This window comes from Macrosteles quadrilineatus, unplaced genomic scaffold, assembly GCF_028750875.1.
Source record: "Macrosteles quadrilineatus isolate MER2022 unplaced genomic scaffold, UCM_ALF_1.0 Scaffold_2__2_contigs__length_208266976, whole genome shotgun sequence".
Lineage (NCBI taxonomy): Eukaryota > Metazoa > Arthropoda > Insecta > Hemiptera > Cicadellidae > Macrosteles > Macrosteles quadrilineatus.
The window spans coordinates 184,000,101-184,024,456 of record NW_026542595.1 but is presented as its reverse complement, the minus strand read 5'-3'; the positions used below and the strand labels follow the sequence as shown (position 1 = coordinate 184,024,456).

At 36.3% G+C, this 24,356-nt stretch overlaps 1 protein-coding gene and 1 non-coding gene across 2 annotated transcripts in view; both read left to right on the top strand.

The window, feature by feature from the left end:
* The window catches only part of LOC128987489 (actin-histidine N-methyltransferase-like), a 61,503-nt gene that overhangs the window by 12,373 nt on the left and 24,774 nt on the right, over positions 1-24,356 (top strand). The window lies entirely within an intron of this gene.
* Positions 19,330-19,402, top strand: Trnaf-gaa (transfer RNA phenylalanine (anticodon GAA)). Its single transcript has one exon. It is a non-coding gene; the product is annotated as a tRNA-Phe (tRNA).

The window sequence follows — 24,356 nt, the reverse complement described above, 5'->3', positions numbered from 1 at the left end:
TCCCATCTATAAACTAGTTGTAATAAGTTGTACTTTCAGTTTGCCTTAGTTAAAAATTTACATAGACATCAGTTATTGACATCTCCACACTCTGTAGGAGGTTTCATTCAAATAAGTTCATTTTAAAACTAAAACTGGCTACAGGTTCAACTTGATAAATGGAATGTCTACTTCTATCATTAGTCAATTGTCTCAGTCATGTAAGGTGTTTGACTACTCGTACTGAAACGTTTTCCTCAGTGTCCTCCACAAGTAGTAGTGTCTGTTGGATGCAGTGTTTGACTGGATGGTGTGGTTGAACGGAGACTTGCGCAGAACAGGGGTCAAACTACGCTGACTGCCGCGGAGGTCTTCTGCCAGATGTTCACACAGGATATCTTGTCTGGCGCGTAGCCTAGCTCGCCTCTGTCGGATCTTACAAGACACCAGGACTGCGAGGAACCCAAATATTGCCAAGCCGAGAAGCGCTCCGCTAGCAGCGATGGCGGATTTCACACTTTGAGGAACTTTTTTCGTCTCTGGGTAGTCCTCATCTGTTATATCTCCGCTCTCTACATTATGTTTTCCTCCTAGAATGTGATTTCTGAGGTGATGAACTTCCTCGCCCTCGTCCAACAGAATTACATCTTCTAAATCGGTTGGTTTTGGTGAGGATTTGGCAACCAGGAGAATTTCCTCACTTATTCCTGGGAACCCTTTGCTTTTTTCTTTTGATTTACTAACTGCGATCCTCCAGTCTGGGTATGGTGACATCTCTAAATCGTCTTTGTTTGATGTTTCCGAGTTGAATTTTGGCATACTTTCAAAAACTCTCGGCTCTCTTTTGTCGATTTCAGTTAGTTCTCGCGGTGTGTTGATTGACTCTCTAAATATAGGTACTTTTTCGATCGGTTGACTTGCTGTATTTTTCTTACCTGTAATATCACGCATGTACTTAGGGAATGCACCAAGAATACCGTCATCTGGGAATTGAATCGATGTATGAGTTGGTTGGAGTATGGAAACAGGTATTACAGTCCCCTCTACTTTTAACATTTTCCCCGATTTATTGCTTTCCTTTCGACTGGACTTTATTTCACGTAATTCACTCATTAGATACTTAGCTTTTTCTACAATCATTGTTTCCGTCTTTTCTTCATCATTTGTTTCCTGTGTTGAAAAATCAGTTTCCCCTGAGATAAAATCGGAATCTGTTGGATTTTTCAAACTTCGTTCTCCTGTGGAGTTCTTATTTAGATGAACAAAAGCTGAAAAATGTCCAGCTCCTCTTTCTCTGTGAGCTATTAGTTCACTTAGTGTCATGTTTCTCAATTCTAAAATTCTTTTCACTCTAGCTTTACCCATTTCATCCATGATCAGCTCTAATATCTCGTCGTTGATATTCGTTACATTAACTCCATCTAATTTTAAATTTTCTGATTCTGTTGTCATCTCCAAGCTGCTTGCAGTAGACGGGAGCAGTGTTTCTGTTGAGGAAGACAAAGTTGTAGCTTCTGTTGTAGTAGTAGTTGTGGTTGTCGAAGTTGCTTCTGTTTGAAATGCAGTTGTAAATTCTTCTGATTTGGCTTCTGTATTTGATAAGGTAGAGATATATGTCTGCAAATCTTCTTTTGTCTCACTACTTTCAATAGCATCAGCTGTTTGTTTGCTTTCTGTAGTATCTGGTAGTCCATTTTCGCTAAACTCAGGTGACCTCACTAGATTTGATGGCGTTATTACTATAAGATTGTCATCGGTTTGGTTAACACTATCTGAATCAGAAAACTCTGGTGCTTCCTTTAAACCTTCTTGTCCTTTACCAGGAGTTTGGGAGATCTTTTGAATAAGCTCAGCTGTTGATAGAATTTCAGGCATAGTTGGGAAGCCAGATGGTAGAAGAGCGCTTGGTACTATATTGGTTAATAGAGAAGTTAGGTTAGGTTCACACTTGTCACCTTCACATGGTTTATCAGCATTGTTTGCTTGTGTAGGGTTTATCGTCGGTATGGTGTTGTCAATGGTAGAATCCTGTGTGGTTGTTGAATTTTTGAACTTTCTAGGCCGCAGTCTTCTTCGAATCACAGCTGATGTTGTAGGTAACCTTCTTGTTTTTGAGAATAAGTTATTCCTGTTCTCTATTATTTTTTCTATATTTTTTATATTTTGTTTGGGTTCACTTGTCGACTCAACTTTTCTCTTTTGCTTTTCCTCTTTCAGACCAAATTTTACTGTTGTTGCTATCGGAGTAGTGGTTTCTTCTGTAGTCGTTCTCGTCGGTCCTTTTGGATTAAATCTATTTATCCAGGCATAGTCCTTTGTTGTAGTGGAAGGATTGATAATGTGATTTTCTTCAATATTATGTGAAGTCAAATCAACACTGATTGATGTTTCCTCCTCTGGGTGGGGGAACTCTGTGAAAGGTGCCAACTTATGGTTTATTTCAGTAATTTCTTTGGGCGTGAATGCTGAGTTAAATACTGACGACGGTGTCATTTCTTGTACAAGCTCAGATGAAAACTCGCTTGGACCTGGTGGCTCAGATGAGAAGTTGTTCGACTGCACCACAACCTCAGATGGCTGGGTTGTAGCTACTTCATCCACAGAATCAGTCGGTTCTGTTGATACTCTCATTCTTTTCCGTCCACCTTTCCTTCTTCTCCTCGGCGGATTTCTCGGTTGGTATTCACCTTCTTCTTTGTAAGGTTCTCGGTAAGGTTCTTCAGGTGGCCTTTCTCTTGGAACTGTAAGTTCTGGATTTTCGCCGTCAAACTCTGGTTTTCTCCTGATGGGTCGTCTTCTTCTCTTAGAAGGCCTTCTTCGCTGGTAGACAACCTCTTCCTCAGTTGGAGAAGCCTCTTCTTCCTTCACTGTCCCCTCTGGATTGTATTCCTCGATGAAGGAAGGTGTGGTTGATCTTGGTCGCTTCCTCAGGCGTCGCCTTCGTTTTCGCCCTCTAGGACGAGCCCGTGGCCGGTCCACAGGATCATTGTCGCTGTTTGGGTGTAGACGAGCGTGGCCAATGTCTTGGGATTCTGCCACTGCAATGTCCTCATACTCCTCATCCTCCTGTAAATACAAAATATAATTTTTACTAATCTTTGTATTAGTTAATAAATCTAATTTATTTTCATTCCCCCAAAGAAGTCTGTTATATTTATTCAAAATAGTAAATTAACCTAAACAAAATTATTTATAATTTCACAATATATGTAACTTGATGTTTTGGTTTTGTAAATTTTATATTTTTAATTAATTTAAAAAATTAATTAACTTGCCAAACAAAATGCCAACCATCATTTTGATACTAAACTATTCATGCAAGTTTCGTTAAAAAGTGTTAGAGTTTACAAATTTTAAATGAACGAATCAATTTATAAACAACCATATTTTCCAATACTGCTGTAAGTTAGGCCTACATATTAAACTTGGTTAGATATTCAATTCCTAACTTCATATATATAATTCCTTATTTGATATTTGTTTGCAATTAATTTGGGTTCTTGGTTAAAATGTGTCTAGTTGTAGTGTCCTACAACTGCAATATTTTGACAATGGTGGATACTAGCCAAAACATGCAAATATACATGGTAAATATGCGCTGTTTGTCTGATAAATAGGGTATGAAACCTAGTTCACAAGCTAGAAGAAATTAATATTGGGCGCATATTTTTAATGAACCAATTTATCCATTTATAATCAATTTTATCTTCCAATACTACCCTACTGTACGCCTACTATACTAAAATACTTTACTTGATTACGGTATTTTTATATAATAATTAACTATAAGACAGTAAACATAAATAGAACGAGACAATTTAGAGTCCAAATGGTGTTTGAAGGTACAAATTGATAGCCATTCTAACAGCTTTATAGTTTGGAAATAATAACAGTACAAGTACAAGTTATATATCTAGTAGTGTTTGATATATTAGATATTGTCTGTATAACAGCTCCATCACATTTAACACTAATCAAGAAGTTACAAATTCACTATTTTTCTCACAAAGTTACGTTAGTCTTGCCCCACACAGGGATACCACAGACACACTCAGCATTACAAACGCTAAACGGTGGACATGAAGCGAGCATTATCCAACACGCAGGATTGCTCGGTGATTAGTTGCCCAACCATGAGATTACGTAAATGTCTCGTGTCGCACAGTATCATCGTCTCATCTCACTTGTGACAGCTTTCACATTCCTTTCATCTGGCCAATCTGTTGTCACTGTGGCTAATAGCACTGGTTCTATTGTAGAGCTTAATAACGCTTAGTTATTTCTTTACAGTAGCTAATAAATGGTACTCGGTGGTGGAGCTTTGTTCAGGATAAATCGATGTTCAATCTTGTTTGAGTTTTTTCTGTCCTCTGCACACGAAGTATTATCTTATAAATATATTTTTTTATTTACGTTTTACGAGATCATATTCTACCTCAAACAATTAGCTGCATAAGAGTATGAAAAGGCTTGTCTGCAGTATTTGTTATTTTACTATTGTCTTCTTCTTCCATTATCTGAGTCAGTAGTAGAACTCATGATTGTGCAAATGCAAAATGCTAACTTTCCTACTTCTTAAACAGTAACAAAATGTCTTTATATACACTGACTTAAAACTATTTAACATGGGTAAAACCTGTTTAAATTGAAAGATCCAATAAATTCAAACAAACAGCTACAAAAAATATGTATATTCATAAACTTAAAACTAATTGTCAAGAGTACATTTGAAATAGAAACGTACTAAAAAAGGATTTGAGAATTTGATTTGGATTTGAATTGTGTTTAAAATGTATGAGTGGAAATTAGACAAAAATTTGGTATGGTGGCTAACTTACGCTCAGAATCAAAATAAGTGATAACTCGACCTTCACACCACTAAGGCTAGATGCAGATTGACTTCCTGCACAGCACAAATCCATACAAGATTGGTGTGCTATCCTTTCTTCTTCTTGCAAAGTGACCAAACAGAGGCTACTTTCTGTACTTTCTGAAGGGTGCTCTTAAAAACTATCATTTTCATTTTAGACTGGGGCACACACCTAGGTGCATTTTTCAAAACTGAATAGGAGTGCAAATTGAGTGTAGAAGGGAATCTTTGCAGTCAACGTTGCTGACCTGACATACACTTGAAGGTTGACTATTGCAGAGGTTCATTGTAATTAAACTCACATTTTGTATCAGCACCTCTGGTACATCAAGACCCTGTGCTTATCCAACTGCAATCTCTATGATTTCTGAATGTAGCTCTCTTAAGGATTTTTTGTAGTGCTTTTTATTTCAGTAACTTGTTTTTTCCTCATGATCAATGTGAGAAAGATATGTCATTTTACATGAATCCAATTAGCTTTAGTAGTTGAATCATTGAGCATACACGTATACAACAAATACTGTATAATCAATGGCTGAATAATGATGCTCAACTAATAATCAGAAGGTCACTGGTTGTGCCTGAGAAAACTCATTAGTTTTTTGTTGGTTTAAAACTGGACTCAGCTGTCTTTCATCACTAATTGGCTAATGAAACAGCTGATCTTAATCAGTGATTTGTAACTACACAGATCATCTTAATCGGTTCCTTACATACTAATTCATGTTTATACTTAGCTCAAAATATGTGCTATCATATAATGTTGCTGTCATACAATACAGTCACTAAAAGGCTCAATATCACAAAAAAACTCAAAAAATCTTGTAGCTTTGACTAACTTTTTACAAAATCAATGCTCATTCAATTTTTGAATCACAATGATTTTGAATGTGAAAAATATTTGTGACACATTAAAGACACCAGTTCCTAGTTGTAGGGTTGTACGATGTATTCCAAACAGCAATGATGTAAGAGGTGAAGAGGTTGTAGTTGTATAACTTTGCGCCGTTGGTCAGTGCTGCAGTGAAAGGCCTGATTGGCGTACAACAGCGCAATTAGCAGTCTAGCTTGACAAATGAATGGCGTCTTCTCTGCATTCCTGTTGTGGCTTTCTGCTTCCAAGCAAAGATTCCAAGAGGGGTAGGCCGGTGTGATGATTGATGACCTTATGATTTTATATTTCTTGGAATCGTTGTTTAATTTACAAACAATCAGAAGATTCTTTCAAAAGCTATTGTTGCAGGATGTTTATTAAGTATATGTGTGATAGCTACATATAAGTTTACCTGTTCTTTGTCAGGAGTATCCTCAGCATTTTCCTCAGCATGGACAGTAGATAGCACCAATATCATCATCAGCACACATGCTGCAACCATCAGTCTCATCTGGAAAATGTAAAGAAACCCTCTTAGGAATTTTAAACTCATGATGAAAGTACATGTTTAGTATAGTAAGCAATTCTTGAATTAAACTATACACCTTAAATATGCCTTTAACTTATCTTCATAGTAGTTCATACGGTATTACACTAGTTTGGTATTGTAAAAGAGATGAATTAAGGAAGTGTGGGTAAATTTTGGCCTAAAAATGATAAATCGATGAAAAGAGGATTGGGAACTCGTCAATGTCAATATATCACAAAAGATAACCCAATGCCTAAAGAAAAACATCAAACAGCAAGTGGATGAAGAGGAGCTTTACATAGAAATATGTTATACCCTAGAGGAGACTGAAGCTGCCAAACTGATAGCCTAATGCTTACGGTTACTGCATTTTGTTCAATGTAATGTAAGAAGTATACAGAATGTTCTTTTAAACTTTTGGTTTGCCATCCAAGTTTATGGTGTATTTTTACCACCATCAATTAATTGCTAAAGATTAAATCTCTCACTCACTGTATATCCTCAAATGAGAAAAACTTCTATAAAAACAAAAAGGTTACTGGATTAGAAACTCAAACAAGCTGCAGATTTTACAATAGCTTAAGAATTTTACATGCAGTATCCAAAGTCAAATCTATAGTGCACAAGAAACCTGTTAAAAGTAAAAGTGGCCATTAGAAGCTCGGCCGTAAAGCTTGAAGTCGCTCCTGGTTTTATCACTTGACGTTGACAGTGAATGTCCTTTCCCAGGACACTTTAGGGAAAAGAAAGTTCACTCCGTGTGTTATGGGCATCGTAAAACAGTGTGAGATGTATGAGATGTTATGGTCTATTGTGTTAATGTGTCTCGCCAAGCTTTGGGCCATCATCAATCTCTATAGTATTGAGTACTAAGTAAGTAGCATCAAAGTATTGAGTTAAAATGGTTTTTGGACTCTAAGGCTTTTTATTTTTGATTAAAAATTAAAATTATAGTGGTGGAAAAAATTGTGAAAGTGAATTTGAAAGTTGTTTTAGCAAGTTTACTGAAAATATCATAAATCAGATAGCAATTACTTGTTTTGGGGGGCTATTTTTTGATTGTGCTTTTAACAATAGGCTACGAGCTAGTAAAAAAAAAACTTGAGTTTGACAATTTTCATAGAAAAACTTTAAAAACGCCTTTGATGTCATGCAAGGCCACACTAAAAAAACCTTTTAGTGTGGCCTTGTGTCATGGCAGCTAGACCTAGGCTAGCAACAAACAATAAATAAATATATACATGCATATTCAGGAAAACTAAATATAGCCTACTAGGTTTTTAAACAAATTTATTATTTATGATGTAATTGATGTATTACAGCGTAGGTAAGATATGAATAGTACATTTGTCGTTTAGTTGACCATATTTTACTAGTTTTACCTTATTTTTGAACTATCTACAAAATTAATCAATAGTAGGCCTACAATCTAATTAATTATGATTACAATTTATGTAATTTGTTTACTTAAAAATATTTTTCCAAAAATGTGGTGCCTATTATCTGAGGCCTCCCCTTTACCCTTATGATTGGTGTATATTCCAAGTGATACTCCTTTAGGCAATTTTTTAATAATTTTGATTGACTAACAACCTAATTCGATTTCAAATTACCTCTAGTAGGCCAGCAGGAGAATTATAACACTTAGGACAAAACCTCTCTCTGCACAATTCCTGACCTAAATTTGTGGATCTTCAAAAAACGTAAAACTAATAACATATCCAAAAATTGTGGATACATTTTGAACCACAAAAGGAAAAATCTTTTAAATTAATTTGTCTTCCTGCTGGCAATCAATTATAAGCTAGTCTGTCAATATTTTACAAGAGTATTGAACAAAGAGATTGTTTCAGGATCAGGGAAAGTTACGAGTCCAAAGTATAGTATTTCACAGATGACTACAGTTATTATCCGTCCAATCCAGTACTGCTTTCCTTCCTCCTAGCAAGATAATATAACAATAATGCACTGGCTCAATGATAACTGGGATGGAATAAAAAATATGCCTTCTAGCGCATGGTTTTACTATACTGTAGTTTTACGGAAAAAAGTATTTTGTTTTGTCGACCTATACTTGAATGAAACTCACTTCAAAAATAAGTTTGATAATATATTTTTATTCTGGATAAATTAAAACTTTTATGCCTGAGATCTGACATTTTCCACTATATTTGAGTACAACAGTAGTATGCAAATTTTATAAGTGTATTATTAGTTGTTGTATTTAAACTGCTTACTACTGTATGCCTTATGATTTTAAAATAATTATATACATATATTAATAATATCAATATAAATATCTAAGTAGTTTTCAACTTCACTGTAGTTTTAACATGTGTTTGAAATACCACATGTATTCTGTTATTCATAACCAAACATTTCTATGAAATCATTAAATTAACATCAAAATATACATTTTATACTTCACACAAAACCTGAACAACATTTTCCAACAGTCATGTCTTCCATTATAAGTCAACTACAAAAAGTGTTTAGTTTACCACAGAAAATGTTGTGTATTCCTCCTTGTACAGAAAACATAATTAACTACTTTGCATTTACTCCACCTTCTCCTACTTATCGCTTAGTCTACAATGATGAATTGTCCAAATATCAGTGTATTTTTGAAAAACCTTCAGAATATTTTAACACAAGTCGCATCAATAAAGAATTAGACTTTTGTTTTGTGAAGACGAAATATCACAGTAATATTGCTTGTGTTAACTGTCCCAGTAGTGGTGCGAAAACTACCATTTTGTACTCTCACGGCAACTCGTGTGATTTAGGAAGTGTGACGTTTCACTGTGTTTATCTCGCTAGAACGTTCAATTGCAACGTCTTCTCCTACGATTACTCTGGGTATGGTTGTAGTTCAGGTCGTCCATCCGAAAGACAAGTATACGCCGATATTGAAGCAGCTGCATTATATTTAACTCATCACTATGGACTGTGTCTCAAAGATATTGTTCTCTACGGACAAAGTCTAGGTTGTGCTCCGACTCTCGACTTAGCATCACGGATGAACGTCCGTGGCGTTGTGGTTCAATCGGGGTTCACTTCCGCCATCGGCGTTCCTTTTCCCAAATTGAAAGTTAAAAGATGGGACCAGTTTAGGAACATTGACAAGATTGCCCGCGTCTCAGCCCCAACCCTTCTGATTCACGGGAAGGAAGACCAAATAGTGAATATTTCACATGGTTTTGAACTCTACTATAATTGTAGAACTGCCGTAGAACCCTTGTGGATTGAAGGTGGTCGTCATGACAACATTGAGAGTTTCGACGTTTTCTTCGAGCGGTTGCAAAGCTTTTTGGAAACAGAACTACCTGTTTGTCATAATTGTCAATCACATACGTGTACACTTCTATCGCAACGTAGTCATACTCCTTTCCAACACAGGGATGAAAGTCGAAGAAAGTGTAGACACAAGAGACATTAATTATCCTGTAAATTGCTTGTATTATTAATTGTTTACAAGATTTTTTTACCACTCATCCTTCTTATTGTGTAGCGTATGCTAGTGTTACGCCATGAAACTTATATAAAACATGTTCAAAACTGTACGCTGTTTGCTGATTGGTAACTAAAACGTGGCAGGGAAAATTACATTAAAATACTATGAGTCGAACAGATAATAGACCTACATTTAGCAAATAAAAGCCATTCAATATATTTTTTTATAAAATACATTTAACGCTCTAATCAATCTGAAATGGACTTAAAACTGTGCACTGTCAAGAGAATCGTTTCTATAAAATAGTTGTATAAGATTATTTCTAAATAATAGTTAAAAATGTTTTTTTTTTCGGTCATAAGTTATTTATATATACATTTTATGTTTCTGTGGGTTTTCCTGGAAAATTTTGCCAATGAAGTAGGACTTATTACATGATCTTGATTGCTTTGCAGTGCTTATTAAAAAACTACACTTTTTCGTTGTGGGAGTAACTCGGTATGTCGGTGTACACACATTCACATACATACTACACAATACAACCTCTGTACAATTGGTACTTAAATATTGACAGCAACAGCAATATACATTGTATTCTCGTGTTGAAATGGAAGTTTTATAATAAATCCAAACTTAGTTGAATTAAGCTATCAACAGAGTTTGCTGTTCTCAATTAAGTCACTGATTATTGTGGAATAGTCAACCTTGTATTTGTAAAGCCGGGTTTAACACTGCTATAATGTAGCAGATCCTAATATAGCAAAAATAAAAATTGTGCTATCCATCGGGAGTCGGTAAAGATCAAACTATACATAGCTATATGTAGCAATGTTATTGTTAGGCCTATACATATATTTTTTGTCTAGCATCTGCTATATTTAGCATTTAGTGTCATCAGTTCACAGTTGTAGCCTCCTGGGTGCGGAAGTTTTTGCTCAGCGATCTTTGTTTACAATGGAGGGACTGGAAACGGAAAGTGCGTGTAGTAGCAGTTGCGCCGAGTAGCATTTGCGCCGCGGATTAAATCGTGCTTCCAGCGCCGCGGAGTTTGATTAGTTCAATGATGCAGAAGTGACGAGGGTCATAATTACTTACACATTACTTGACTGAGTTGCTTGTAAATAGTGTCGTTTTCCATACTCCTAATTAACTTGTACTAGTATGCACTATTGCACATAAAAATGATCAAACACTTGTATACCACCACATGCAGTATTGAGTTAGTATAGATATTTTTCCTGAACTATAATTATTATAACCAGTAGACAATTTCTACTTATCACATTACTAATTTAGGAGAAAGGGGGACTTTTGTTTTCCTACGAAGTTTTTAGAAAATAGTTGCACCAGGATAGTCTGCGGTGCTATGTGGAATGCAAACAGCTCCGCATATTGGTATTAGGGGGATTTGCTAGGGGTATATATCCCCATACCTTTCGGAGTAACCCACTCCCTTATGTTACCTTTGGTCACTCAATGGTGTTGTCATTGTCAGTTTCGAGTAGAATTTAGCAGAATGAACATCGTAGAATCCACAAAGAAGGGCTCAATGTTCAATCATTTCGTCTACTACAATTAATTGACCTACTGTACATTATCATCGATATGTCGCACAATTAATAAGAATGCAGCAATAAGCTACAATAAAACCTTTCTGAAACCTCTAACCGAATAAATGAATCGATAAATAATTTCGAACCCATGGCCCCCACATTTAACTGTGGGCCCTGTTACCAGGATCTGGCTCGGGCCCCCCTACCAACCGGGGGGTGGGGGGGTATGGAATACCCCCCAGCGTAGGGGGGGGGGGTCCGGGGGTTCTCCCCCGGGAAAATTTTGAAAATGTCATGTATTTTAGGCAGTTTTTAATGCAATCTAGGATTAAATTTGTGAGTGGTAAATGGCACTTTTGCAGCCTTTTTTAAGGAAGAAAAGAGTTTTTCAATGAGTTTTATAAGACTTAAAATTACAGGAATTCAGCAATTAAAACTATTATATCAATACACAAAAGCTCCATGCCTATTAATATTTTGTCCTTTTTATTTCCCTGTAAAAGGGTTTGGCTATCTTAACTGCCATAATTGTACTTTGTAATATGGAGTAGGAACAAAACTTACATAAATTGAGTTTAATAGCTTACACCAATGAAATCATATTTTATTCAGTGACAATTTTCATCAAGAATTTTAACAATACCTACTACATTTTTTGGGAGTGGATGCCTGAGCTGCCGAGTAGTCACGGAGAAAAACGAATGTGCACGAGTAATGCCGAGAGTGACCGATGCTGTCGATGCCGATGCTATCCAATCCATGCTTTAGTACAGTATTATACCGAGCGAATTGGGAAGAAAACTTATGTCAAAATTATTAGGCCTACAATCTTTCATATTTTTAAAACTCCAAAAGTAAAGAATTTTTAAGTTTGTGTCAAATATAACCTAGATTGCAATTATTAATTGAAATATTCCATACATAAAAGTGCAACCGGAACCAAATGTTGATAAAACGGGACAAATAAGCGTCCCGAGAGGATTTGTCGGGATGGACCTAAAACGGGACGTCTGGTCACCTTAATGGTACATACTTAATGGTGACATAGTACATGTCAATTTTTCAATGCTTTACAAATTTTATTTTAACTTATAACTATAAGAATTCATTCTTGAAACTATCAGTTCAATTATAAAACCAAACTTTGTTTATTATGGGGGGAATGAGGTAGGAGTGGCTAGGCACCTGGCGGGAGGAAGGGGTAGAGGGAGTTTGTGGGGCAGGCCACTGGGGCCCGAGCTGGCTGTTGCTGTTGTATAGTACATACGCACCTACGCACATATAGTATTTAAATATGAACTTCCTTAGAATCAAGAATTAATACATTTTAAATTATTTAACTTAGTTTTTTGTAATATATATATATATATATTATTTTTTATCTTCAATTTATGATCTGCTGTAAAGTGATCTTCAATGGGTAAAAAAGAAAAAAAGGGAAAAATGGGTAGGCCCGGGCCCCCTGAGGGCCCGGGCCCTGTGACCAGAGTTGCGCCAGCCCCACCCTTGTGGGGGCCATGTTCGAACCATGCAATTGCTTACAATCGACATTTACAACTGTTCACAAAAGTTTACTTGTACTCCTTAGGGACTAAAAAGGCTTTTTACTACTTAAAAAACCGTTAAAAATATTAATTATTAATTATTAAAAACGTTATATAGTTTAGACCCATATGGTTTCGTCTTTTATTTGCTATCTAGAGGTTATACATCGAAGTGAAGGATCGCGGGTTCATACATAAAACCCCATTATAAAAAGGTTTGTCATAATTACAGGTTCTAAAAAAGGTAACCATGTAAATAAATCAATAACTTGAGGGTGAGGCAAGCCCAAAATAACACTTTTAACTACCATTCGTCCCTCTGCTATATCATAAGATGTACAAGGACACCTACATCGAAAACATTGGTTAATCAAAACGGGTGACAAGTTATTTCACAAAAAACCGTATGGTACAGTATCAGGTACACAGTTTCATTGTATGATAACACTTAGCTAAACTAAACAGACAATACCCCCGCCGCAGCTAACCTGCCGACTAAGTGAATTTCCATTTGTCTGAATTGATTTTTAATTGAATGTATATAAATAAAATTAGGTTTAACGAGTACCTAGGTTAGCTGCTACAAGGAAACTATTAAAGTGGAGTTTTAGTAAAATATGAATAGCTTAGTATAAAATAATTAAATTTGCCAAGTTTGATCAAAATATATCCATAAACAAGCAAACTAAAATTACTAATGTTATCGCGTTCACGGACGTATATAAATCTATACAAAATGAAAAAGTAAATTGGTCACGGACCTAGGTCTTACGGTGCGGTGCCACCTACGGTAATAGCTACTTCCCTATAGGGAATTCGCTAAAAACATCCATTTTTTTTTGCGAATTTGACATTTTGGTACAGAATACGTAAGTATCGTTAATTTATTTATATTGGACCTATATGTGTAGGTAAATAACAACAGGCTTCATTCCGATATTGGTGGTTCGTAAACTTAATCAAGGTGATTCAACCTTACACATTCATGCCAAATTTAATCAAAATCGCACGAGAAGCGATAAGCATAAGCCGGGAGCGCGCCCGAGTTCACGTACAAACCTCGCACCGTCAAGTTAATGATTTTTTTTAATATTCGTGGGAATGCATGGGGATTTGTAATGTTTATTGAGTTGTACAATAGTATTGAACATTTATATGGGCTTGTATAGGCCGAAAGCAGGGTCTTTAGAAAATGGCTAAAAACAACTCATCCATGTTATTCTTATGGAGAAAAAGTGCCTAAAGTGAGGTCATATTACTATGTTATACCTACTTTACATTTAATTGGTAAATAAATTAAAGAATTAGCTTTTTTAGCTTGATTTTGAATATAGTATATGAGGATTATATGTAGGGATATGTAGGCAAATATCAGGATTTTTGGAATTAGTGGCTGAAAAATGATCCCCATGTTATTCTTATGGGGAAAAACGCCTAAAGTGAGGTATCTTTGTGGTATTGCCACTGCACTTTTTAGAGAGTTAATTTGTAAACTTAATATGTACTTGTATTTCTAGACTTAAGATGAACTTAAATTGATATAAGGCCTGTCTCAACTCCCAGGGTTCACGAAGCGCGATGTATTACAACCAAACCTGGTACAGTAACAAACAAATTTTTTTTCGTAATTTCCTCTCTGTTGAGTTATTGGTAATTAATTGGTTTTAGGTAGCCCTTATACTGAAACGGCGGAGTGTACTGTGTATTGTTGTCAACCAGTGAACGATATTTTTGGTGGCATCAATTTGCAGTTATTAGATTTAAAATTATGTGTAACCATTAGCATGGGTCACGAGGTGACTGCGTGCAACCACTTTACGCTGAAAGTAAAATGTGGTAGGAACATAAGTTCTCAATAACCCTATTAGTGCAGTTGATTGGTTCCGCCATTGTTAACCTGTCAAAACTGCTAACCCTCATTTAATTAGCTGGCGCGGCGCTGGTGCTACGCGGCGCAAATACTACTCGGCGCAAATACTACTCAACCCGGAAAGTGACAGTGCTTAGGATTGGGGATGCAATTATAAACTTAATTGAACTGTTCCGTGGACAACCGGCGTTGTCGTTATACGTAAAACGTTTTTGAACCTACCATTGCCTTATTTTGCATTTTAATTATAGATCGTCATCATTAAGGTCCCGTAATAAATCTGCTACACTGTACTTATTTCTCGAAGCAAGAAGCGGTCGAACCTAAAACTTGCTAAAACCTTCGCTTACGCCTCTCTGACTTCCTAAGATCACCGTGATAGCTGCCACGAAAAATATCTTTTCAGCGCGACATTTTGATACGGAATGCGAATGAGGTTGTGCCAGTGCTATATAGCACGAGCACCAGAATCACTAAAATTGTCTTTGTTTGTACAGCAAAAGTTATATAGCAATGTTATATAGCAAAAGTTATATAACAATTTTTTATATATATAGCAAAAGTTATATAGCAGGTTTAGGTTTTGCTACATAGTGTAAAGCCGGCTTATTGTAACCAAACCAGGAAAGGACAACTTTTGGTAAACCCATCTTTTCAAATCAACCATCTCAGTAACAAAACTCTTAAGAAGAAAATGGAATTTGTGGATAGTATTGAGAAGCTCAGTAACAATGTTCCCAAAAATGGTTACAGCTGGTCTATGTTACGTAGGGATGCCATGTAAACCATAACAACACAGTTCAGTGTCAGACTTCTCATTCTATTGTAAATATGAAGCTATTTTTCTAGTTTGTCTAGTTCATGTTAATGACACTGATCTTTAATGTCGAAGAAGAAGTAATCTTATTCCTATTATTTTAGGATTAATTTTATAATGTCATTGTTCTGGTTAAACAAGGATTTAAATAACTGAAATAACAAGAAAATTGTAAAAACACTATCCTAGGCACCGGACAGAACTACTAAAATTAATTCTCTTCAGCTGATCGATAAGGATGACAAATCTACCACGTGAGTATGTTTAATCTATGCTTAAACCAAGTCCACGGTAGTATCCAAAGTCAATGTCAAACGTTCAGTAACTGTGTGTATTGACTTGACAGTGCCTTTTAGAGTTTATTTCAGCCACGTAATCGTATCGAAATAGTCGTATATTGAAGTAAATCGGAGAAGACGCGCGCAACCGATAGCATTGGGACTTCCGGTGATCACGAGATTGTCGCCGGAATCAGCTGTGAAATATTAGTTGTTACTTTCGCCAGCTACTGACTTCCGGTGTCCAGAAGCGCTTCCGGCGCGACCTCTGACCCCAGTCACCGCGCGTCATAAAGGCAGGAAGAGGACGATTATTTAAATGGCGCTTCTTGCAGATTTAGTCAGCGGTGATGAGTTTGTCTTGATAACATAAATAATTGTTGTCGTATTAAAAGTGCATATCCCTTGTGATTACCATAATTATGTTTTAGGTAATTTAGAGATAAAGATAAAATATTGTTTTTTATTTACTACCAGCAGCAACATTTTATTTTTATTTACATTGCTTGAACTTAAGGATAAGCTTATGAAAATAAGTTAAAGCCACTACAAACACTAGTAATGCATTAGCAATGATTATGTGTTGTTAAGACACTACACAGTTTAATTATGTTTTAAGCTATCCCATTTTGAAGCTGAGTTTAGTAAAAGAATTACATTCACGTGATAAGGTTATTAAATTATATGGCAGTATCCAAGCAACATTTTCATGATCTCCCGATTTAGAGAACGCCTAAAAATTGTCAAAAATTCTAACTTTAGATTTTTTTCTTGTGAAATAGAGGAAAGCGTAGGTCTACCTACTAATTTTTATTTTGCCGACGCACACATTTTATTCACGCATTTCTCTGTGGCAAACCAACTATTGACGTAACTTTCCACGTTCTTAACTCACGGAAACCGTTTCCTACCGAAAGTAAACCACACGTCGGTAAACCAAGGATGCAACAGTTTGTCACGGAGAGCGACTTAATTAACGAACACATTTCAATACGTAACCACTTTCAAACGAAGCGACGGCGCGTCACTAGTGGTGCTATCTACCAGACTCGACGGTCACTACGTGCACTAATTGATTGAAGCAGTACTCGCCTCCACTTCCGAATTGTTTCGTTCATTGTTGTACGCTTCCTTGATCGAGTGATGATATAATTCCAGAACAATACACGGAACTTTGTCGGGGTTGTAACAGTTAAGTGGTTGGAATGGAATTTGTTTAGCAATCTTACTAAGACTCCCTTTTAACCGGGCAACGGTTTATCCGGAAACCCGCCCACCTGGACTGCTCGGGGCCGAAGCCAGTCAGCCAGTCCGGATAAGAGGAATTCTATTGTATTTTTAAATTAAACAATTTCTTCAATTAAATGGTTGACTTTAATTAGTGCAAGTAATATTTTTATTCTACTGTGAAACAAGTTTTATGCGTTTCGTGTTGGTAACGTCACAGACATACTCCCTCTATGTCAATGTTCAGTGCGTCAATATCGATTAATGTTTCTGCTTTATTTTTAGTGTATATTTTACGGTACGAGCTTTATTTTTTATTAATAAACCCAGAGGAAAATCTATTGCTTATTGCTAGATTGTTTTATTTGGTTAAAATGGTTATTAAATAAGTGAAATGGCTTGAAAAAAATATAAAATATCCCCGTCGCAGCAAACTTGCAGACTAAGAATGTCTGTCCGATTGGATTTTTACTTATCCATTTACATCCATTTCCTATATAAATATAATTTGGTTAAAGAGTACTACAAGGGTAATGTGGTGCGATTTTTAGCAGTGAGTAACTTTCAAATAGGTTTTCAACTGATCCATAAGAATGATAAACTACAGGGAAATTTCATCGAAGTAAATAATTTACTTCTATGGGGAATTTGTATCAAAGGCTTGGTATCTTTATTTAAACTAGCGCGGAATCGTGCGCTATCTAGACATAGGAGAACAAGGCGATTTTATTGATCTTTTGTTATTTGGCCTTTTTAGGTAAAAAAATAAATTTGAAAGTCTTATTTGTGCCGTGTTTGTTTACATACGGCAATAAGTCGGTAAAATATTGTAACTGAGCAAACGTATGAGAAGTCGAGAACGCTATGCCCAAATTTAGTCGTGGCGCTTAAAGTGGTGCTAAAAAGTCTAATCAAACCAATTGCCTACTCACTTCAATCCCTTCGGAGGTTTGACCAGAAATCGTTAAAGCTCTAACGTTTTATAATCGTTTAGTTACTCTCCTACGGTAATAGCACAATCTCTTGCACATTTCACAAGTAACTGTACTCTTCCAATTCGACTCTGCCGAAGACTATTTTGGATCTTTCACAAATCCGGTGAAGCCCCAATCCTGATGTTTCGCAAGCTATGCTCAGGATTTACCACCCCAGTAATTATGACCGCGTCATCTGTAATCTCCTGGCCTGGATCCGATATATTGAAGAGAGAGTGGTTCGATCCTCACTTTCGCTCGATATTTCTGTTTTCCTTTTTTGAAAAGCGAATTTGAAACCGGCGTTTGCATTTTCCGATTTCCGATAACGTAGTTGGCACAATGTTTCCTAGCAGGTCAAAAGGGTCGAGTATGCACTGAATCTGAATTCAGCAGGTTTGAACAATTCTGTGGTCTTTGGTTTGAACACGTTTGGCCGCCTATATTTTTTCGCCATTAAAATGTATATTGGTGATTGTTAAATAAGTCTTTACATCACTTTTTCCATCAGATTATAGTGAGTAGTGTGGTTTTAAGAATAATACGAGGGGACCCGTGCGAGAATTGGGCATTTTGATAGGGTTGAAAAATTAGTTCCAAGGAAATACCCTTTTAGATTTCAAATATTTTGATCTACACCATTAAGACTAAAGCGTGGTTTACCTACATCAATCAGGTTGCAATTAATAATATACAGTACTGTAGTAGACTATTTAAAATCAATTTCCGTAAACTGGTTCGTTTGTCTCTTGTTCATCAGACTGTGGTTAAACATTCAACTGACGGATCAGCAATATTGCAATTCCTATATAGGTAAACCTGCTATAATGAAGGTTTTCATTAACACTAGATCTTTGAAAGTGAACTCTGGAAATAATTGAAACACAAGGGGGGCGAGGCCTCTAAGGAAATAGTAAGTTACCATTCGCAGGTGCGCTGGGTCATAAGGTTTAAAATTACACCCTAATAGTGAAAATCTTTTTAGTATGACAGCTGAAAAAGGGATGTAACATAGAACCTCCTTATTGTATCAAGTACATAGATTTATACCTTGTATGGATGCAAAAGTGAGCTTTGTTGGATTGTTACGTTACATATTTATTATGGTAATGCTAAAACTGTACATTATGCCTTATACTGTTGCAACTAGTAGTGTACACATACTGTACATGCATGTTTTTTTACGATGTACAACAAAATTGAGAACGTTACTGTTTTTTCGTCAATGTAAATTGATGGACCATATTTAAGGTTTTAAGGATGTGGACATTTTATTTTACCGAGCTCAATATAATTGCACTTTACGTGTAAATAGTTTCCTGTTTGTACTGACCGATCTGTGGTGTAACTTTTAACATGTGCCGAAATAGCTCAGTTGGGAGAGCGTTAGACTGAAGATCTAAAGGTCCCTGGTTCGATCCCGGGTTTCGGCAGAAACATTTTGTTACATTTAACTTTGTCCAAGTAGATGCAGATACCATTCCACACAAATTTGATCACTAAAATTCATTTAATTTTAAATTGGGCGAAAAATTTTAATATTTTTCGACTCCATTTCTTCCGTGCTGTAAAAAATTTCATCATGTACAACCTAGCGGAATATAGCCTATTAGGGTAATTACTTGATGCAATTTACATTTCAACCAGAATAATATGTTTATTGCAAATGCAATTTTAAGTTCAATACCCAATACGTTATTTTCATAGTTGTTGTATATTCATTTTTGTCTTTTAAAAATAAGTTGCCCTAATTATTATTTTATTCGGTCAAAATCTATTACGTGGCCACAACTCCATAACTTATTAATATTAACATTAAAGTGTACAAAACGTAGTTTTTCAATTACAGAGTACAGTACTTTGTTTAATAGAATCACAGACAGTCAGACAATTGGAATCATTTCCAGGTATTTACGACGGTATTGTTGTCGGTCTTATCTGTCTGGGAGAGAAAACAGTTCAACAATGACCAACAATGAGATACCGATTAATTTGAGTTCAATTTATTAGTCAAAAAACTAATGTTAAGCTGTTATAGAAGTTTGGTTGGGTTAGTTTAGGTTATAACAGTGTCATCTACCTAACCTAACCAATTAAACTTCTCGAACGGCTTAAAATTTGCAGTAGTTATTCTACTATTTTGTGGGTTTCCTCCAAATTGATATTGCGTGTGAATGTGTGATCAAAAGCTTTCTCTAAATATTTTATTTTTCATTATTTATTAACTATAAAAGATTTAATACGTTATAGAAGTGTAATTGGAAAAAAATTGGGTTGTGGGTACGAAACGGATTTTTTACCTTTTATTCTAATTTTGGTCCATAATATTGTGTAGAATGGAGTATGGAGCATTGTATAGCTTTTTGCTGACTAAGATCAGATGTTTTTTAGCGAATTTCCCTATAGGGAAGTAGCTATTACCGTAGGTGGCACGGTAAGACATAGACCCGAGACCAATTTACTTTTTCATTTTGATGTCCCCAGAGGCCAAAAACACCATTCGTTCAAATTTTTATATATGTATATATAGATATATATATACGTCCGTGAACGCGATAACTTGAGTAATTTTTGTCCGATTTTGATGAAATTTGGTTTAAAGGTGTAAAGCGGGATAAACTTGAATGAGTTCGCGAACCAGCATGATCGGACCATGGGAACGGGGCTTTACGGGGGGTTTTATGGGGTAAAAATTGGTTTTTCTCACTTTTGACCCTCAAAACACAAAATTTCCCAATTTCTCTTTAGACCTTTTAAAGAGCTTAAAAAAACAATTAATTTAGTATATATACTGTAATTAAATCTTCCTACAATATGCTAAGTTTTGAACCTCGAGTTTATGGTAAACTTTAAAGAAATTTGGTGGTTTACTCTGGTGGTAAAGACATATTTAATCTCCACAGTACATACATGCCTGCTTCATGCTGGACGCCGATGAAGACATTTCCTGAGTCCCATGAGTCAGTGTCCTCCTCAACATGTTACCTGTGGAGACCCGGACTTTTTTCAGGCATAGGATTAGTAAACCTTTTCGAAGATTAAAATTTCGGGCTCTTTTCAGGTGCTCCGTTCCTCCCAAATCCGAGAATATAATTTTTCTGTTTCTCTAAGGACTGACTAGGAAGGTACCACCTTGTTATCGCTTCTCTAACAGACGTTTTCTGCTGGTACCCGCATCACACGCCGACTCTCTTTCAAAATTCACCAGTTTGGCTGTATCCTAGCAATGAGTTGTCCTTGTTCCTTTTGATCGCAGTGACGTCCGAATGTGTTCCATCGACAACAACGGAACCTGTGATCTGTGAAAGTGAGGGAAAGCAACAGCAACAGCAGGCCAGCCGGTCACTCCGGTGTGGGACTAATGAGAGATGAAAGTGAAACCGAGCGAGGTTGTCGGGTTGTCCCAGAGTCGAAACTCGTAGGACAACGTGCAGCAAGTTACGCACATCCCAGAATTTGACAAACCATATGAAATACCTCCAATTCCTTGGATAAGAGCTGCAAAGGAGGCATTATGTCATAACAACCAAGAGGCATGCCAATTCGTTCCTAAGTGGGAATAGTCAGATATTTTGAGTGTTTGCAACGGAGCCATCTGTCCTTAATCAATGGGATTTAATAAATGGTCTTGGCTAAAAACACATTTTATGTAGTCAGTGAAAAAGCTGTACAGCTAGTCTCAGGATAGGGTCAATAGCATATTTCTTTTCATATACAGAACGTCTCACTCCAATCTGCACTCATAGAAATTCATATCCAGCTTAAAATAGGCGTCGATATTCACTTTTTTTAGTGAAATGTTTATGAGGACCTTAGGCACTGTGTGTCGAGATTTTGACGAATCTTTCTGTGGATCATGAAAATCACGAGACCGTGATAACATGATTTGACGAGTTGTAAGGCAAATGCTAAACCGATGTTCAGAATATTTTGTCAGAGGTAACCCTATTAAAACTTACAGATGAAGTTGTTATTTAGCTTGGATACTAGATACCTTTACAAGTCATGTCTTTGTAGCCGAGTCTGAAGGTCGCTGGTTCGATTCCACCCAGATGCTATTATTTGTCATTTGGTTATCAGTTAATGATGCTTTCTAACAATAGGTCGACGTAGATAGTAACGAGACCGGGGTTTGGACCGTTCCCTTACAAAAAACTTTAATAAATGCCACTGGCATAGACTGACACAACAGAAAAATGACTATTCTTATTGAAGACTAATAGTAGATTGAATTGAATTGATAGCTATAGATAAACTAATTGTAATTACCTAATTGTGCAGTGCATCTGCGGAAAATCCTACGATTAATTGCGCACGACTCGTCCAAACCAAATGGTCACGTTAATAGTAACTTTATAATTCCACTGTGATTTTTCAAAATTTTGGCCAAGGTCAGAGTTTTTCTTGTTTTAATTAATTAGGCCTAGGCCTACTTTTTTTAAGTTTTAACTGGAAATGGAATTGCAACTGTGCAAACAACTTCTCCTCTAGGTCATATCTCATTATTTTGGGCCGGTGATTTACTATAAATTATTTTCTAAAATACCTGGCCTTTCAAACGTGAAACACGACGAAACAAAGACGAGTCAAACCGTCGCAAATGGAAGTCTTCCGATGGACCACTTTGGATGCAAGGTTAGTCGCAAACTAGAAACAAGGCGAGATAAATTTTATGGGAGGAACTATAAATTGGTCCATTCCGGTTGTTTTCACCAATAAAACTTTCCCTGTGGGTGGAGCCTGTCGTGGGACTCGTGTGTGCGTGTGGTGTGTGAATCTGGTCCTGAGTGTGTGTGTGTGCGTGAGCCATTTCTGTCAGCATCAGCGAGTCTGATGGTTTCTTCGATCGTTTTCCTTTCGATTATCCATAGATGGGAAGATGTTTACTTTCGACTTCACACTGGTATTCTAAGACTTCCAGCAATAAGATCAATGTCTACATAATCAGAGGCATAATTCTTATCTGAAGATGTTTGAGAAAACTTCTACTAGCTCAACCTTCCCTGCCTTTTACATACTACTTAGATATGTCATAATTTTGTATATTAAGTTTGAACAAGGGAGTCAGATTCTTTAGTCATATTCTAAGACTCCGAAGTTTTGAAGTCTTCCTTACATTATAGAACCAGGAACAAATCATATTTGGATTCATTGTGGTATGAAAGGAAGGAATTGTCAATATCCCCCGTCACTGAAGAAAAATGTCAACCTCAGTTTATTCTGTTCCTTGCTTGAGTTTTGCGACCAAACCAACTTGAAGAATCTACCAGATCGTCTTAGGCTAAGACAAGACCTCGAGAACAGTTCAGAAGGTCTAATACTCCAAAAGATTTTAGGATAAACTAAGTAAAAAGTCCATGGTCCTACGACCGCTTCTTTTTGTACTCTAATGATTGTTCATTCCACAATCCGTATCACAAAACAACGAACCAGAGAACCATCAACAACATTGAACATTGAACAACTAAACTACCCCAACTTAGAATACAAAGGAAAATTGTGGACTTTCCAACTCTATTGACGTTTACTTTTGGATTCTAAAGAGGATCAAACCACTAGAACAGAACATTGAACAGTGATCCACCCAATGACATGTCACGATGGGTTCTTATGTAATGCAAGTGAGGAGATCTGCAAGGCTTAACGGTTTGTGGGAAAAGCTGTTATTAAGTCGTCCTATATTGAAAGATTCCTGTATGACGGTCTTTCCTAGGATAATGCTAGGATGTTGAATATTTCATACTTGGGTTGCCACAGAGCTCAAATGGTTGCCAAGGAAGGATGACAGTAGTCTCGAAAAACTTTTCTTTCTGCGTTGTACCTCAGAGTAATAATTCATAATAATACTTACACAACATTGAGATTAGTCGTTATTAGTTGTTTTGGCATTATGTATTATTACTCTGAGGTTGTACAAATGAAATATCTCAAAGTGCGTGCGCTTGTTCTATTGGCTCTATAGGGTTTATGGTTTTAATCATCATAGTAAACATTATTAACGTGAACAACTTTAATACAACTATCGGCATTATCATAAAAATATGACCATTTCATCACGCAATGACGCAAATAACTTTGGAACAAATTAGCTTAAGCTACAAAGATGGCTTATACGCACCCAGAATTATTACATACACGTTTCCGTTTCGATAATGACTTAGGGGCTTTGCCTTCCATGTTTTCAAAATTCTGAAGTGTGGGCTTTGTGAAGGAATAATAATTTGTTTCCTTGATAAAAAAATGCAAGGTAATTTTATCTGTTAACGTTCCTCAAATGCTTCACACTTTTACACTTTTAACAGCCGTTTAAGAATATTGAATCCGTATGTTATGTAGGTAGGCTACTCGTCCATGTCTACACTCCGAAGAAACCATTGAATATAGAAA